At 52.9% G+C, this 14,726-nt stretch overlaps 1 protein-coding gene across 4 annotated transcripts in view; it reads left to right on the top strand.

Annotated features, from left to right (window-relative positions):
- DAPK1 (death associated protein kinase 1) overlaps nt 1–14,726 on the top strand; it is a 176,981-nt gene that overhangs the window by 15,996 nt on the left and 146,259 nt on the right. The window lies entirely within an intron of this gene.

Raw genomic sequence — 14,726 nt, 5'->3', positions numbered from 1 at the left:
GTCTCTGTTATGCATTCTAAGGTGTTCTGCAGCTTCCTGACCTGTAGCCCCTGGAAGCCAGTGACAGCCGCCTGCCACCAGTGACAACCCCAGATGTGCCCAGACATTGTTGAAAGGGGGCAGAAATTCCCCTCCTTTCATGGAGAGCCGCTGGGCTACCAGATCAAGCCAGTTACCTCTTGACTTGCATAGGGGGCTGGAGCTGTGTAGGCAAGGAGGAGCCTGCACCCAGGTGAGCAGAGGTGGCCGTGAGCACCCCATGGGTGCTGGGGTACAGGCTGGGGAGGGCAGAGAAGGAGCTGCTGGATGGCGAGAGCCTGGGGCCCAGGGCAGAGGCTGCTTCTCTCTGGATTGTAGGCACTGGCCCAGCAGGTGTACTCGGGTCTGCTCTGCCCCAGAGCTCTGGGCTGGAGCTGCTGGCGAGTCAGGTGTGGGGAATTTGCTGGCCAGGCTTCCTTGTGACGCCTGCCTGGGTGTGCTGATGATTGTGTTGAATCACTCGCCCTCCTCCACGCACACCACCTGTGTAATTACCTGTCTGTGTGTCTAAGTCCTTTTTGGTGCTGATCTCCTCCCAAAGCCTGGAGGATCCTGTGACCTGGGCCTGTGTGCGTTTGCTGCTGGCACAGTGAGCATAGGAGGAACCAGCCCCAGACAGGTCTTGGTTGCAGACTTGAATGAGTGATGTGTGTGAATGGACGGAGGGTTTCACATCAATTGTCCAACACGACTGAATTGAACAAAGATGAAGTTAGACAATTAAGTTAGGAGAAACAGTTGCCTAAATGCTGCAGCAGAGTCACCTGGATGACAGTGTCCATTTTGTTGTTGTTGTTTATTTAAGTTGAGAGGCAGCGAGAGAGCAAGAGCAAGAACAGGCATGCATATGTTCCTGTCTGCTGGTTCACTTGCCAGATGCCTGCAACAGCCAGGGCTGGGCTGGGCTGGGCCAGAGCCGAGAATTCAATCCAGGTCTCCCACATGGATGGTAGGGACCCAATTGCTTGAGGATCATTGATACCTCCCCAGGTCTTCATGGGCAGAAGCTGGAATTGGGGGCTGGAACCAAGCATCCAACCCAGGCACCTCCTTATGAGACACAGGCTTGTTAACCAGGGTCACACGCCTGCCCTGACAGTGTTCATTTGGAGAAGAATCTGAGCACTTTGCTCGTGCAGACATGTCTGGGGATGGACTTGTGACTGCATTCAAGAAACTACAGTTTGGGGTCGGCGTTGTGGCATAGTGGTTAAGCTGCTTCCTGTGACACTGGCATCCCATATGGGTGCCAGTTTGAGTCCTGGCTGCTCCACTTCCGATCCAGCTCCCTGCTAGTGCACTTGGGAAAGCAGCAGAGCACAACCCAAGTGCTTGGGCCCCTGACACCTACGTAGGAGACCCAGATGAAGCTCTTGGCTCTTGGTGTCAGCCTGCCCTGGTTGTTGCAGCCATCTGGGGAGTAAACCAGCGGATGGAAGATCTTTTTTTCTCTCTCTGTCTCTCCCCCGCCTCTGTAATTCTTTCAGATAAATAATAAATAAAAAAAATTAGAAAATACGGCTTCCGACCACATCGGCGTGTGGCGGGTTCTGGACGTTGTGTTTTCTCTGAGGTCGCTGTACGGCTGAGGCATGGCTTCATTCTCTTCTGGGGGAGAAAAAGAAGGCAAAATTCAGAGAACGCTATCGTCTCGTGGACAAGGGGCCTCCGAAACAACATGGGAAGTGCATATGCTGCAAACACGGCGTGTGGATTTCAAACTTTACTTGCACCAAAATATAAGCTTATTTTTAAAATCCTATTTTTCCATGAACTTGCTAGAATTCTCCGTTATTTTACCTGACTCTGAAGTTAGGCACCAGATGCACATCCTGCCAGGGTAACTGCCTTTAGTTCTTTGCCTGGCCTCTCATGGGGAGCCCTCGACCTCAGGTCTCAGCTGACCTTCTCTGTGCAGGCAGTCAGTGCTGCAAACTTCTGGAGCCCTGGGTTAGGGTTAGGGTTAGGGTTAGGGTTGGGGTTAGGGTTAGGGTTAAGGTGAGTTTAGGTTAGCTCTGCAGGTGGAGCTGGAGGGCAGCGGCAGCCCATCTACATACCCGACTACAGGATGCCAAATCGGGGGCCTATGGTAGGAGCAATAGGGAGACAGAGTTTGGTGAATACAAAGAACTTGAACTTGTCTAGCCACAGAGTATGTGTGGGTGAGTTCAGGGAGCAAGCTGAGCCAATAAACTTTTTTTTTTATTTGAAAGGCAGAGTGAGAGTGAAAGAGAGAAGAGTTCTTCCATCCATTGGTTCACCCCCCAGATGACTGCTTCCGGGCTGGGCCAGGCCAAAGCCAAGAGCCCACAGAACTCCATCCAGGTCTCCCATGTGGGTGCAGGGGCCCAAGCCCTTGGGCCACCCTCTGCTGCTTTCTCACGCGTATTATAGCAAGGAGCTGGATCAGAAGTGGAGCAGCCGGGACTCGAACTGGTGCTCTGGTGTGGGATGCCGGCATTTCAGGTGGTGGCTTAACTTGCCTTTTTTTTTTTTTTTTTTTTTTTTTTTTTTTGACAGGCAGAGTGGGCAGTGAGAGAGAGAGATAGAGAGAAAGGTCTTCCTTTGCCGTTGGTTCACCCTCCAATGGCCGCTGCGGCCAGTGCGCTGCGGCCAGCGCACCGCGCTGATCTGATGGCAGGAGCCAGGTGCTTCTCCTGGTCTCCCATAGGGTGCAGGGCCCAAGCACTTGGGCCATCCTCCACTGCACTCGCTGGCCACAGCAGAGAGCTGGCCTGGAAGAGGGGCAACTGGGACAGAATCCGGCGCCCCGACCGGGACTAGAACCCGGTGTGCTGGCACCGCAAGGCGGAGGATTAGCCTAGTGAGCCGCGGTGCTGGCCTTAACTTGCTTTTCAACACCACAACTCGCTCTGCCACAGCTCCAGCCCCTGAGCTGACAGCCCTTGAGGATATCGCCAGTAGAGGCGCCACGGAGCTGACAGTTCCCATTAGAGCCTAATTGCCCTGCACAGGAGCTGGTAGGCCAGCACCTGTTTACCTCTCCTGTCTGTTCCCACTGGGTAGGACCTGCCAACCTAGCTTAGCACCCTGCTGCAGGGGTCAGCAAGTGGCCGGGTCCCCTTTCCCTTGCTGCGAGCACTCAACCCATACTGAGCTGGGTCCCCAGGGAGACCCAGAGAGAACCGAGCACAGTCCTGCTCTTGCCAGTGTGTCCCAGGCAGCGGCCGCTTGCTGCCGGGAGCTAGCGAGACAGTCACACTCGGGCCAGGCTTGCTTCCCAGCTCCCGCCTTTGTCCTTGTCGTGGAAGCAAGTACTCGGTCCGTAGCGACTATCTTTCTCTCCTGCGTCTCTCCTGGATTCCAGCTCGACGCTGGGTCTGGCCAGATCCTCCCGAGTGTTGGCAGCTCTGTGGTGTACACTCGGCTAGGCCATAGCCGTGGTCTGGGCCACGTCCTTGGCTTCCTGCAGATACTGTGTGAGGTCGGCCCCAGGCACCAGGCCAGCCGTGGCAAATGGCAAGGTTCCGCCTCACCCTCTGCTGAGCAGGCTGCGTGAGTCACGGCCAGGCTCGGGGCCGACTTCCCTTTGTCGCCTCACACTTGGGTGCACTCTCTTTCTGCCCAGGGCGGGGCCTTCCTGTTCCCTTTTTCACGATTCTGACATAGTCTGTTTAATAGCCGGTTTTTGTTTTTCAGGCTGATGGCTGATGTTTATTCAAAACTATACGACTGTTTGCTTTTTTATTCTCTTAGGCCCCTGCTCGCTGCTTCCTGCAAGTCAGGTGGTGTAGCAGGCTATGAGGTAACTCCCAGCGTCACTGTTCCCCCAAATATCCCTTCCTCCTGGACAAGAGGCCCCTACTGATTGATTTGAAATAGTTAGTTCACTCCCGCAGTGTCTGAAGCTGGGAGCTTGGAACTCAGTCCAGGTCTCCCACTTGGGTGGCAGGGACCCACATGCTTGAGCCACCATCCGTTGCCTCGCATGGTGCACATTAGCAGGAAGCTGTAACCGGAGTGGAGCCGGGACTCGAACCCAGGCACTCTGACGTGGAGTGAAGGCATCCCAAGTGGCCACGTCTGGAGGTGGGCAGTTACAGGTCCAGTTCAGGTCGGGGTTGGGTAGGGAGGGCTCTGGCTGGAGGTGTGAGGCTACATTCTGCTGAGTCGGCCAGCCCCCTGGGGTTGGGGCATTTTCACAGAAGAGCATTTCTAAGGCAGTGGAGTGTCAATGTTGGTGGGGTGGGCCAGCCAGCTGATACGCCCTGTGGCTGAGGAAGGAGCGCCCTGTGGCTGAGGAAGGAGCGGCAGGAGACTGGATCCCTTCCCCGGGGGTCCAGCTCCAGGTTATGGGATGGGCATGCAGGCAGTGTCCGGCAGCAGAGGGGACTCAGTAGGTGCCAAGAGTTGTGCTGGAGCCACAGAGCAGGGCCACTAGGGCTGCCACTTGGGGGAGAAGCCTCACTGCCCCTCCCCTCCTGTCCCTGCCTCCTGTGTGCTCACCCCACCCCCACACCTCCTGCTTCCCCTCCTGTTGGCCACACCCTTCAGGAACTCTGGTGCGCTGCCCTGGAAAGAGGAAGTATAGATGGGGGGCGGGGGAGGCAGACAGCTGGAGACTAACCAGGACAGGTGCCTGCTGGTGCCGACGGTAGGGTGATAAAGGCTGGCCATGTCACTGCTTCCCTCCGCTGATGCAGGTGGCCCATATCTGCCGCCTGTGGTATCTGTAGTACTGACGTGCAGGGCCTCCGTCTGCCTGTCTGGGGGTGTTTCGTTCATCCAGCACTAAGATTCCTCTGTGTGTGTATGTGTGTGTGCACACGCATGCATGCACATGTGTGCCTTCCCCACATTGTGGGCCCCTTTAGGGGTCACAATCTGTGTGTCCCCAGCATCTTCCACAAGAGGGCCCTTCAGAAATGTCTGTTTTTTGGTGATCAGCTCCATTAATGAGTCACAGTCCCACAGTTCTGAAAACAAAGGACTCGCCACCGTTGCTGTGAGTTTTGAAGGAGGACAGTGTGACAGTTGTCCCTCTACAGACAACCCTGCTTCAGGCTTTGTATCCAGAGGGGATGAAATCAGTGTGCTCAGAACACTCGCATCCACCTATGCGTCTATCAGCGGATGGGTAGAGAAAATAGGACACATCATCGTACAGCTGTCTATTGGTACCGATGGGGAGTTGGTTCCAGGACCTCTCACCCCACACCCAACCTGTAGGTGCCCAAATCCCTTATAAAAATGCTGTCGTATTTGCCTGTTACCTACTCAGGTCCTCCCTATACTTTGTTTTTCTTAATTTTTTTATACTCCTTATTTACTGGCGAGAAAGAGAATCAGACATCTGCTGATACACTCTCCCAAATGCCCCCCAGCAGCAAGGGCTAGACTGGAATGGAAAACTCGATCCAGGTTCTCCGTGTGGGAGGACCCAGCTACTTGGACCTCTGCTTCCTGGGAGCTGCCTTAGCAGAAAGTGGAGCCACCCATCGAACCTGGGTCCTCCAATGGGCATGCCTACCCCTCCCATGTACCCTGACTCATCTCTGGAAGTTAGGAGACCTAGCGAAGTGCGAATGCTTTGTGCGTGACTGTTGAACTGCAGTATTTGGGGAATAACGGCGAGGGGGAGGAGTCTGCGAACGTTCAGTACAGAAGCAGTTATCATAGGGCTAACTACACAGCACACGGAACGGGTTGATTGCATCTGGGGGCTGTGGAAGACCTGCTGTGGTCACTGGGAAGTCCCTTAGGTACACGGTGTGTTGTGCACCTGTACCCTTAAGGGGTACAGCGAGGGTCCCCATATCACTCTCTGTTAGCTGGCACAATCGGATTCAGACAAAACAGCTGTGTCCTGTAACTTTCTGCTGATTACCCCAAAAGCCCTTGGTATTTTTTACTTTATTGCCAGTTGTTCTGGTCCTATGTACCTTTTTTTTTTTTTTTAAAGAACTGCTTTTACAGCTTACTTCTCTTTTCTTCCTTCTCACTTTCCCTCCCCCTTCTTGCCTCCTCCCCTCCCCCTCCTCCTCCTCCATTTATTTATTTACTTGAAAGGCAGAGTTACAGAGAGATGGAGAGTGAGGTCTTCCATCTGCTGGTTCACTCCCCAGATGGCCACAATGGCCAGGGCTGAGCCAACTTGGAGTCCAGAGCCAGGAGCTTCCTCCAGGTCTCCAACGTGGGTGCAGGGACCCAAGCACTTGGACCATCCTCCACTGCTTTCCCAGGCACTTCAGCAGGGATGCTGGATCAGAAGTGGAGCAGCCAGGACTTGAACCAGCGCCCATACAGGATTCCGGCGTTGGGGGCGGAGGCTTAACCTGCTAAGCCATGGAGCCTGCCCACTCTGTGTACTTTTACCTTTCAAAGCTTAAGGTCTAGGCAAGTCTGCCAGGAACAAAACGTGGTTGACTCCATTTCTGTTGGGGGAAACAGGCACCAGCGGTAACAGGTGCAGGGATGCGGGTCGGTGTGGGCATGGCTCTGCGAGCAGGTAGCTCACGCATTGGCCCCTGGGCTCTGAACCCTTTCCCAGTAGCGCTTGTATCTGGCTGCCTGACAGCTGAGAAGTGAAAACTCGAGAGCCGGCGTTGACTCTGCGGACAGCAGTCTCATTACCGTTTTTTTTTTTTTTTTTTTTTTTTTAACCGAGGCTTGGGCATAGGTGCTTCGAAAAGAAGAAGGAAGTCTTAATACAGGGTTGACTTTCTTCCCTGGTATGTTCTAGTTGATTGCAGTACACCCAGAAAGGTACAGTCTGTGTTCTTAAGGGGTAGGATTTAACAGTGGTTTAAAATGAGTTCTCTAGGAGTTGTACCCAGGCTGAAGAAATGGCGGATCCAGCAGAATTCTGTTGGCAGCGGAGATGAGAGAATTAAGTTGTGCCATGCCCGCAATCCAAGGTGCGAATTAGCTTCCCTTAGCGGTCAGTGGGATGTGGGGGACCTGTGAAATGATCTGGGGAGCGCTTACACCTCTCCCCCTGTCACTCCCCACATTCCTCCCTGAGACGGACAGGGACCGTAGGCAATGGAACATTGTACTTCCTCTTGCCACGATACAGCGGATGAAGTCGTGTGAAGGCGGAAAGACAAGAGGAAAGTTGCTGGGGGGCAGGTGTTGCAAAGTCAGCCATTTCTGGGCGGGAGGGAGGAGCGGGGAAACTGGCAGCCAGCTCCTAGCTCACACAGGTTCTTTTTGACCCCTGAGGGCAGGTGGCAATGTGGTTTGTATGCTTCTTGAACAGATCCGGAAGCCGGAGTCCAGGAGGTTAATTCCGAGGCGGCAGAGTTCAAGTCCGTGGTGAATTGAAATGCCCATGTGAGCATGTGCTCGGGTGTGTGTGCGCTTTATACAGGCACACGTCTCTTTGCAACAGGGAGGCATTCACCAGCGCATTGTTAGGTGCTTCCGGTGTTGTGAGAACAGCACAGAGTGTGTTCATCGAGGCAGAGTCGTCTTACGGGACCGCCGTGGTAGGTGGTCAGTGATGGGTGGGAACCTTGGTGTGCAGCTCGTGATGGGATACACACATACATACATGGAGTAAGCATACCCACATAGCTGTGCACGTCCACACACGTGTTGCAGATTTTATGGATATCATGGATGTAGCACACACAATTTATAAATAATAACGAACTACGCTGGTTCTGTCTTATGCATTCCACTCAGCTCATTGCTTCTCGCCTAGTGTTTTCATTGACTTTCGCTCTGGCCAGCCCATAAAGCTGCATCTCACACTGCTCTTTTCCTAATGGGTTTGTCATTAAAAACAGCGTGTGATGTATGACTGTTGCACTATGTATCATCCCATACCCCTGAGCCCTGGTTTATCTTCTGCAGCACCATTAGAGGCCAATGTCATTGCAGGCATTGGGACGTGTCATCTAACAGTGGCCCTGGGTAGCATCCAACCAAGAACATTCCTGAAAAATGAAATGTGGGCTCTCGTGAGCCAGCATGGATGCCCTAGCAGGTCCTAGCATATCAGTAGCCACCACCTCCATCCCAGTCTGCAAAAGGCAGGTGCTTGTCTCTTTGGCTAACCTCAAGGCATGCTGATTGTGTGGTGAGAGATTCATAAAGTATGCATGGGATGGGTGAGTGCGGTTTCAAAGCAGGGGCCGAGAGCCGATCCATGGGACTCCACAGTTGGCACCCCAGGAGGACAGAGTTCTTGGTGGGTGTTCAGCAATCCTGGGGAGAGTTAGACTGTCTCCTGTCACATGGGATGGTGGCATTCTGCCAGTGGGAGACCGCGTCTCCTGCAGTGTGGCTTTCTTCCCGATTTATTTAGTTCTGTCTCCCCAGGAAGGGAAGGCCTTCTAGTGTAGCAGTGTGGTGACCTAGCCTTGAGTCATCAGGCCAGCTGGACTGTCCAGTTATGGAATGAGGAAGTTACACACCCAGTCTCAGACAGGTTCCCCCATGTCTGCTGGAAGTAAATAGGTAACACTCCTGTGTTGATCCCGTTCAAAAGCCAAAGAGAATTGCTTCTGCCCCCAGAGGCCGACCCCAGCTCATGCTCCTCGGTGGGATTCTCCAGATACATTCTATGCAACCCTTTAAGTCAAGGAACTAATAGATACATTCATGTATTTCCTGAAATGGCATCATTTTATATATACTGTTCTGCCCTTTTTTCTGTTTCCAACCTGCAACATACCTTGACCATCGCCGCATTGACCATCACCACATTACCGTACAAAAAGAAATACCTTTTTCCCCATTCTGTGGGTTCCCTGTGATTTATTTAACCTCTTCCAAGTCTGTGGACTTCCAGGGTCCTTTTCTCATTCCTCTGCTGTGCTGACTTCTGCAGTGAGTTCCTTTGTGTGAAATGTTGGAACTGTCTGTAGGCTGAATTCCTAGAAGCGGAAGCGCTGGGTCAGAGAGCTGGTGCTTTTGTTGTTCTTACGGGTCTTGCCAGGTTGCTTTGCTGGCTGCCTCTGAACTGCTCTTCCTGGAAGATGTGTTGCCTTCCAGTCCGACCACAAACAGCACAACTGGCTTCACCGTCCCCTCCCACAGCTGTTTGCTTCTTGCTGCTCTGCTGTGTGTAGTTTTATTCCTTTTTAATGAGAGGGTCAAGCATTTTTTTTTTTTTCAAATGCATGTCATTATTGTGAAGTTTCTGTTCCCACTATTTGCCATGTTCCTGTCTGGGGGGTTTCTGTGGGTTTGTGGGAGTTCTTTGCCTACTAAAAACAGTTTTATGTCTATGATGTGATCGGCACCTCTTTACTGTAGGTTGTCATTTGTCTTTGGACATCATTTCTGCAGCTTTTTCTCCCAGGGTTGCCTTTTTTTTTTTTTTTTTTTGCATTGCAGGAAGTAGACAGAACACACAGTTTTTCGTATCACCCACCTTAAGGGCGTGGTTCTGTGGCCTTGTGTGCTTTCGAGTTAGCATCTTGAGAGCCTTCCCATCATCCCAAATGGGCCCTTTTAAAGGTGCTCACTGTCATTAAATCCTTTCCACCTTCGGTGCTGTGTTGTTGGAAAAGCCGTTCGGAGTTTATTGAAAGATATCCTCTCGTGGTTTCTTCTAGAACTTCTACAGTTTATTGCTTTGATTTCTGAAAGAATGGTGGATTGTTGTTAAATAGAGTATATTTTGTGTGTTTGAAAGACTTCTGAGAGCGAGAGTGAGTGAGCTTCCATGAGCTGGTGCACTCCCCCGATGCCCCAGATGCCTGCCTTGGTCAGGGCTGGGCCACATCAAAGCCGGGAGCCTGGAGGTCAATCTGGGTCTCCCACAGGGGTGGCAGGGAGCCAATGACTTGAGCCATCACCTGCTGTCTCTCAAGGTAGATTAGCAGGAAGCTGGATTTGGGACTCAGACTTAGGCAATCTGATAAGAGATGTGGGGGTGTCTTAGCTGCTGTGCCAGACAACCTGCCTGGAGTTAATTTTGGTGCCCAGTATGATGCAGGACTCCAAGTGTGTGTGTGTGTGTGTGTGTGTGTGTGTGTGTGTGTGTTTTCTAGAGCCCTGAGTTGCCATTTAGAGATCAAAACCTGGTTTGAGGGCTGGATAGGGTCCCTGGGAGGTTCCTGACTCTGCTGGTGGCCGCAGGGAATTAGCCAAGCTGTCCTCTCCTGGAGTCCTTGTGAGTGACAGGGCTTCAGAAGTTAAGCGTGCACTGGACTGGTGCCGGCCCTGCCTGGGGAGACGTGAGCTCCACTGTCCTCCGGGGGCTCACAAAGGCGCTGGTCAGGACGTTGCCTGAGAACTGGGTTAAATCCGGGAAGGGACAGCGCATCAGACAGGATTGGTTGTGTCTTGGATGAAGGGACGCCCAGGGATGAGCGACTGTGCCTTGACAAGGGCTCTCCACAGAGGGGCTGCAGTCCCAGCTGCTCTGATCGGCCCCCGGGGGCCCTGCCTGGGTAGGAGGTGCTGTGACATCAGACTGGCTCTCAAGCCTGGGGGACCACTAGTGAGCAGATACCACAGGGCGTCTCTCTTCCCCTTCCAGCTGTTATGTGTGTGCTGGGCCTCAGATCCCCTTGGGGCAGCTGGGCAGGGTCTTGGGTGTCCCGCCCCCAGGTTGGCCACTGCAGGCTGCAGGTGGCTTACACATCACTTCTGTGCTTTGCTTGAGTAAAGTAGAAAAGTGTGGGAGGTCCGGACGTGAGAGCTTGGACTTCCATTTCTCTCACAACTGGAAACTAAGCCGGGTGCTCTGTTGCAGAACCTCCTACTCGCGGGATCCAGGGGACACCAGGCAGGGGGCATTCACATCCGCACACCCCAGCTTGGTATCCCCTGGGAGCTTGTGGGTGACCCAGGCACACCATTGAAGTGGTGCATCTGTTTCCAAGTGTGCATCTGTTTTTCAACACAGTGAGTTGAATAAATGCATGACAGACTCTCAGGTTCCCAGCATCGCCTGAGATAGTTCCTTTTTGGCCAGAGCAGCCACATCTGGGTTGGAGCCCCTGGTCCCACCCTCTTCTTGCGTTTTCTTATCTATGAGTACCCCATGAATACCCCATGGCCTGGGTGGTGCCATTTCCCCTGTAATGGTTGCCCGGGACATTGGAGGAGCTTGCTTACCTGTCCTTGCTGCTTGCTCCGTGAGTCAGTTGTTTGAAGCACGTGGCCCAGGTTGAATAGTCAGTTGGGCCACAGCAGGCTCCAAGAGAGCCTGTTTATTTGTTTGATTTTGTTTGGAAGGCAGAGAGACACAGAGTTCCAAAATGCTGAAATCCCCAAATGCCCGCAGAGGCTGGGATGAATTCAGGAACAGGAAGCTCAGTCCATGTCCCTCATATTCAGGGAAAAGACCCAACTGCTTGAGCAACCACTGTTGCCTCCCAGAGCGCCCATCGGCCGGAGGTCGGACTCAGGATCAGAGCCGGGATTTGAACTCAAGTGTTCTGTCCGGGCGGTGTCTTAACCACTGTGCCAAATGTCTGCCTCTTGACATTTTTTTAAAAGGTGAAGTGTTTATACAGTGACAGTCACCCTTCTGCTGTACCGTTCTGATTGCATTTTGTCATGTCACACACAGAAGGTCCTCAGTGCCCCAGATTCCCATATGCACCTGTGGCTTACCGAACCCCACCCTCGAAGCTCCTGCACCTGGCAACATTGGTTGGTTTTCTGTCCCTTGAGTCTCTACTTTTTGAGAAAGACATAGAAATAAATCCTGGCATATACAGTACCCTTGGAGTCTGGCTAGTACAAAGCAGTTGCAATTTTGCTGAGTTGTGTTCTGTTCTAAGAGTATGCCATGGGTTAGCCATTCATGAACTGAAAGAAATTTGGAGTTTTCCAGTGTATTGTGTAGTAATTCCCCCTTATCTGTGGTTTTGCTTGCTGGCGGTCTTTGGTAAATGTTGGTCAGTGTTTGGAGAGAGGAAGAGAGAGAGAGAGAGAGAGAGAGACGATGTTCTCATTATTTTCATTATTCTGCTATTGTTGTTGGTCTCTTACTGGGACTACTTTATAAGTTAAATTTTATCACAGGTGTGTGTATATATGGTAAACAACAAAAGTGTACTGTAGGAGCCAACGCTGTGGCGTAGTGGTAATGCCACCACCTGTAGTGCTGGCATCCCATATCAGAGCACCAGTTCGAGTCCCAGCTGCTCCACTTCCCATCCAGCTCTCTGCTATGGCCTGGGAAAGCAGTGTTTTATGGCCTAAGTCCTTGGGCCCCTGCACCTACCTGGGAGGCCCAGAAGAAGCTCCTGGCTCCTGGCTTCGGATTGGTGCAGCTCCAGCCATTGCAACCATTTGGGGAGTGAACCAGCAGCCGGAAGACCTCTCTCTCTGTCTCTGTGATTCTGCCTTTCAAATAAATAAATAAATGTTTTTTTTTTTTTTTTTTTTTTTTTTTTTTTACAGGCAGAGTTAGTGAGAGAGAGAGAGAGAGAAAGGTCTTCCTCCCGTTGGTTCACCCCCCAGATGGCCACCACGGCCGGCGTGCTGGGCCGATCCAAAGCCAGGAGCCAGTGCAGGTGCAGGGCCCAAGGACCTGGGCCATCCTCCACTGCCTTCTTAAAGAAAGTGTACTGTAGCATTCAGTACTGTCCACAGGGTCAGGCCTCCGCTGGGGGTCTCTGCCTTGTTCCCTGCAGATAAGGGGGACTGCTGTATTCTGTATCCATCCGCTCGTGGGTGGGAAGCTCTCTGGAGCCCCACAGTCCTAACCAGGTATGTCTGGTGTCTGCTCTGAGGGCAGAGTCCTTTGTGCAGTGTCCCTGCGTCCCACTTGGTCCTTTGCCATGGTGGCGGTAGTAGTGGATGTCACTCACCCAAGTCTGGCTGACGCCGCACCTGCTCCTCTCGCCTATGAGTGGCAGGCCGTGTTTGATGCTGGGGCCAATTAGAAATGCCGGAAGAGGATTTCTCTGAAAACTCAGAACCCAAACTAAACCTTCTGCATACGCTGTTTGTGACTTCAAACATAGTTGGAGGCCAGTTGGGTCCCTTCCTGTCAGAACAGGGGGAGTGGAGGGAGAGAACCAGGTGGGTACGTGGGTCCTGTTGGTCGTGGACAGGCTGGGTGAGCAGGCGCTGGTGTCTGCACACTTGATTCTCAGGTGGCGTGCTTGGGGCCGACTCTGCCTCGGGAGGTGCTGCTCTCCCAGTGACTGCAGAAAACCTAGAGGGGGACATTGAGGATCCTTGGCTGTCCAGGCTACTCTCTTCCAGGTCCTCTTGGCCAGGATGGGGGGTACCATGGTTTGGATAGGGTCTGTCCCCTCAAGGTTCACAAGCTGCAAACTCAAGGCCCAGTGGGGTGGTGTTGAGGCAGCGTGGGATCTGTAAGAGGGTGGACTGAGTGGGGATATGGAGTCACTCCTGCAAGAGCCGGAAGCCATGTACCTCCCTGGTCTCTGGCTTCCTGTGTCTTGCCTTGTGGCCTGTGACTCTCACACACACTCCCGCCACGATGCCATCCGCCTCGTGGTGACGTAATCAGAAGACCCTCACCAGACACCCAAACAGGTGAGGCCTGTGCTCCTGGGCATTCGGCCTCCAGAACTGTGCGCTCCATAAACCTCTTTCTACCTAAGTATCCAGGTATTTTGTTACAGCAACCAAAAACGGACTAGGACACGGGCCTGGGAGGTGCATGGGCCTCTTGGGTCCCCGAGGCTGGTTTTACCTTCTCACAACCCCAACACACACAGCGGCCTTTGCTAGCTGCAGGGTCTGCAGATCGAGAAACGACGACTCTGTGCCCCAGGGACACTCACGAGACACACACGGGTGGCTGTTTTGCATAGGCAAAACCCCAGTCGGCCAAGCTGGCACCAGCAGAGCAGAAAACAGAGCTTGTGTCTGCTAACATGAACTGGAATGAGATGCTTTCTGAATCCAGGTCTCTCAGGAGGGCGATCTGGGGAACGATCCCCAGAGCCCTGAAAAGATGCTTCTATGGATGTGCGTGCAATGCAAAGGGACCACGTCACACACTTCGTGTTTTCTCTGGATGGTTTCCAGGCACCGAGCACCTTGTTGAGCCGTTTGTTTCTGGATGAATTGTTGGGACTTCCCCCCGTGGCTATTCCACATCCTCTTCTCCCTGCGAGTGGCATTTAAAGCGCTTCTGCTTTGAAACACGCATGTTAAGCCGTGGGGGGTGGGGGTGGGAGACAACGCCAGGGGCCGGGGGGAAGTGATCTTAGGGCTGAGGCTTTGTTTGCAAGTTGTGAGCCTTTGCTGCCCTGCATGTAGACAGCCTTAATCCTTCTTTGCTGCTGTCGTCCCTGAATTTGAAATGGAAAACTACATTTCAGAAAGCTTTCTGCTGTACCCCTGCATTTTGTAGTATTTCATCCACCCGTGTGTACGGCTGGTTTGAATTCCATGCATTTTGCTATCCAGGCTCTCATCGTAATGCACAGTGTGAGACAGGTGGACTCTGTGCTGTCAACCCCTGCATGACCAAGTGCACGGACAACTTTCTCCACGCGGAAGCTTGCTGTTCCAGGGCCTTGTCTCCTCCTTCCTGGAAAGCTCCCCCCACTCCCCCCGAGAGCCTCACGGTCAACCCTTAACCTCCTTTGGTCTTTGCTCAGATGTCACATTCTTTTTTTTAAAGACCTATTTGAAAGAGTTACACAGAGAGGTAGAGCCAGAGAGAGGGAGAGAGAGAGAGGTCTTCCATCCGCTGGTTCACTCCCCAGATGGCCGCAGTGGCCAGAGCTGGGCCGATCCAAAGCCCGGAGCCAAGAGCTTCTTCCAGG

This window comes from Oryctolagus cuniculus, chromosome 1, assembly GCF_964237555.1.
Source record: "Oryctolagus cuniculus chromosome 1, mOryCun1.1, whole genome shotgun sequence".
NCBI lineage: Eukaryota > Metazoa > Chordata > Mammalia > Lagomorpha > Leporidae > Oryctolagus > Oryctolagus cuniculus.
The sequence above is the reverse complement of the archived record's forward strand: the minus strand, read 5'-3'. Positions and strand labels throughout refer to the sequence as shown.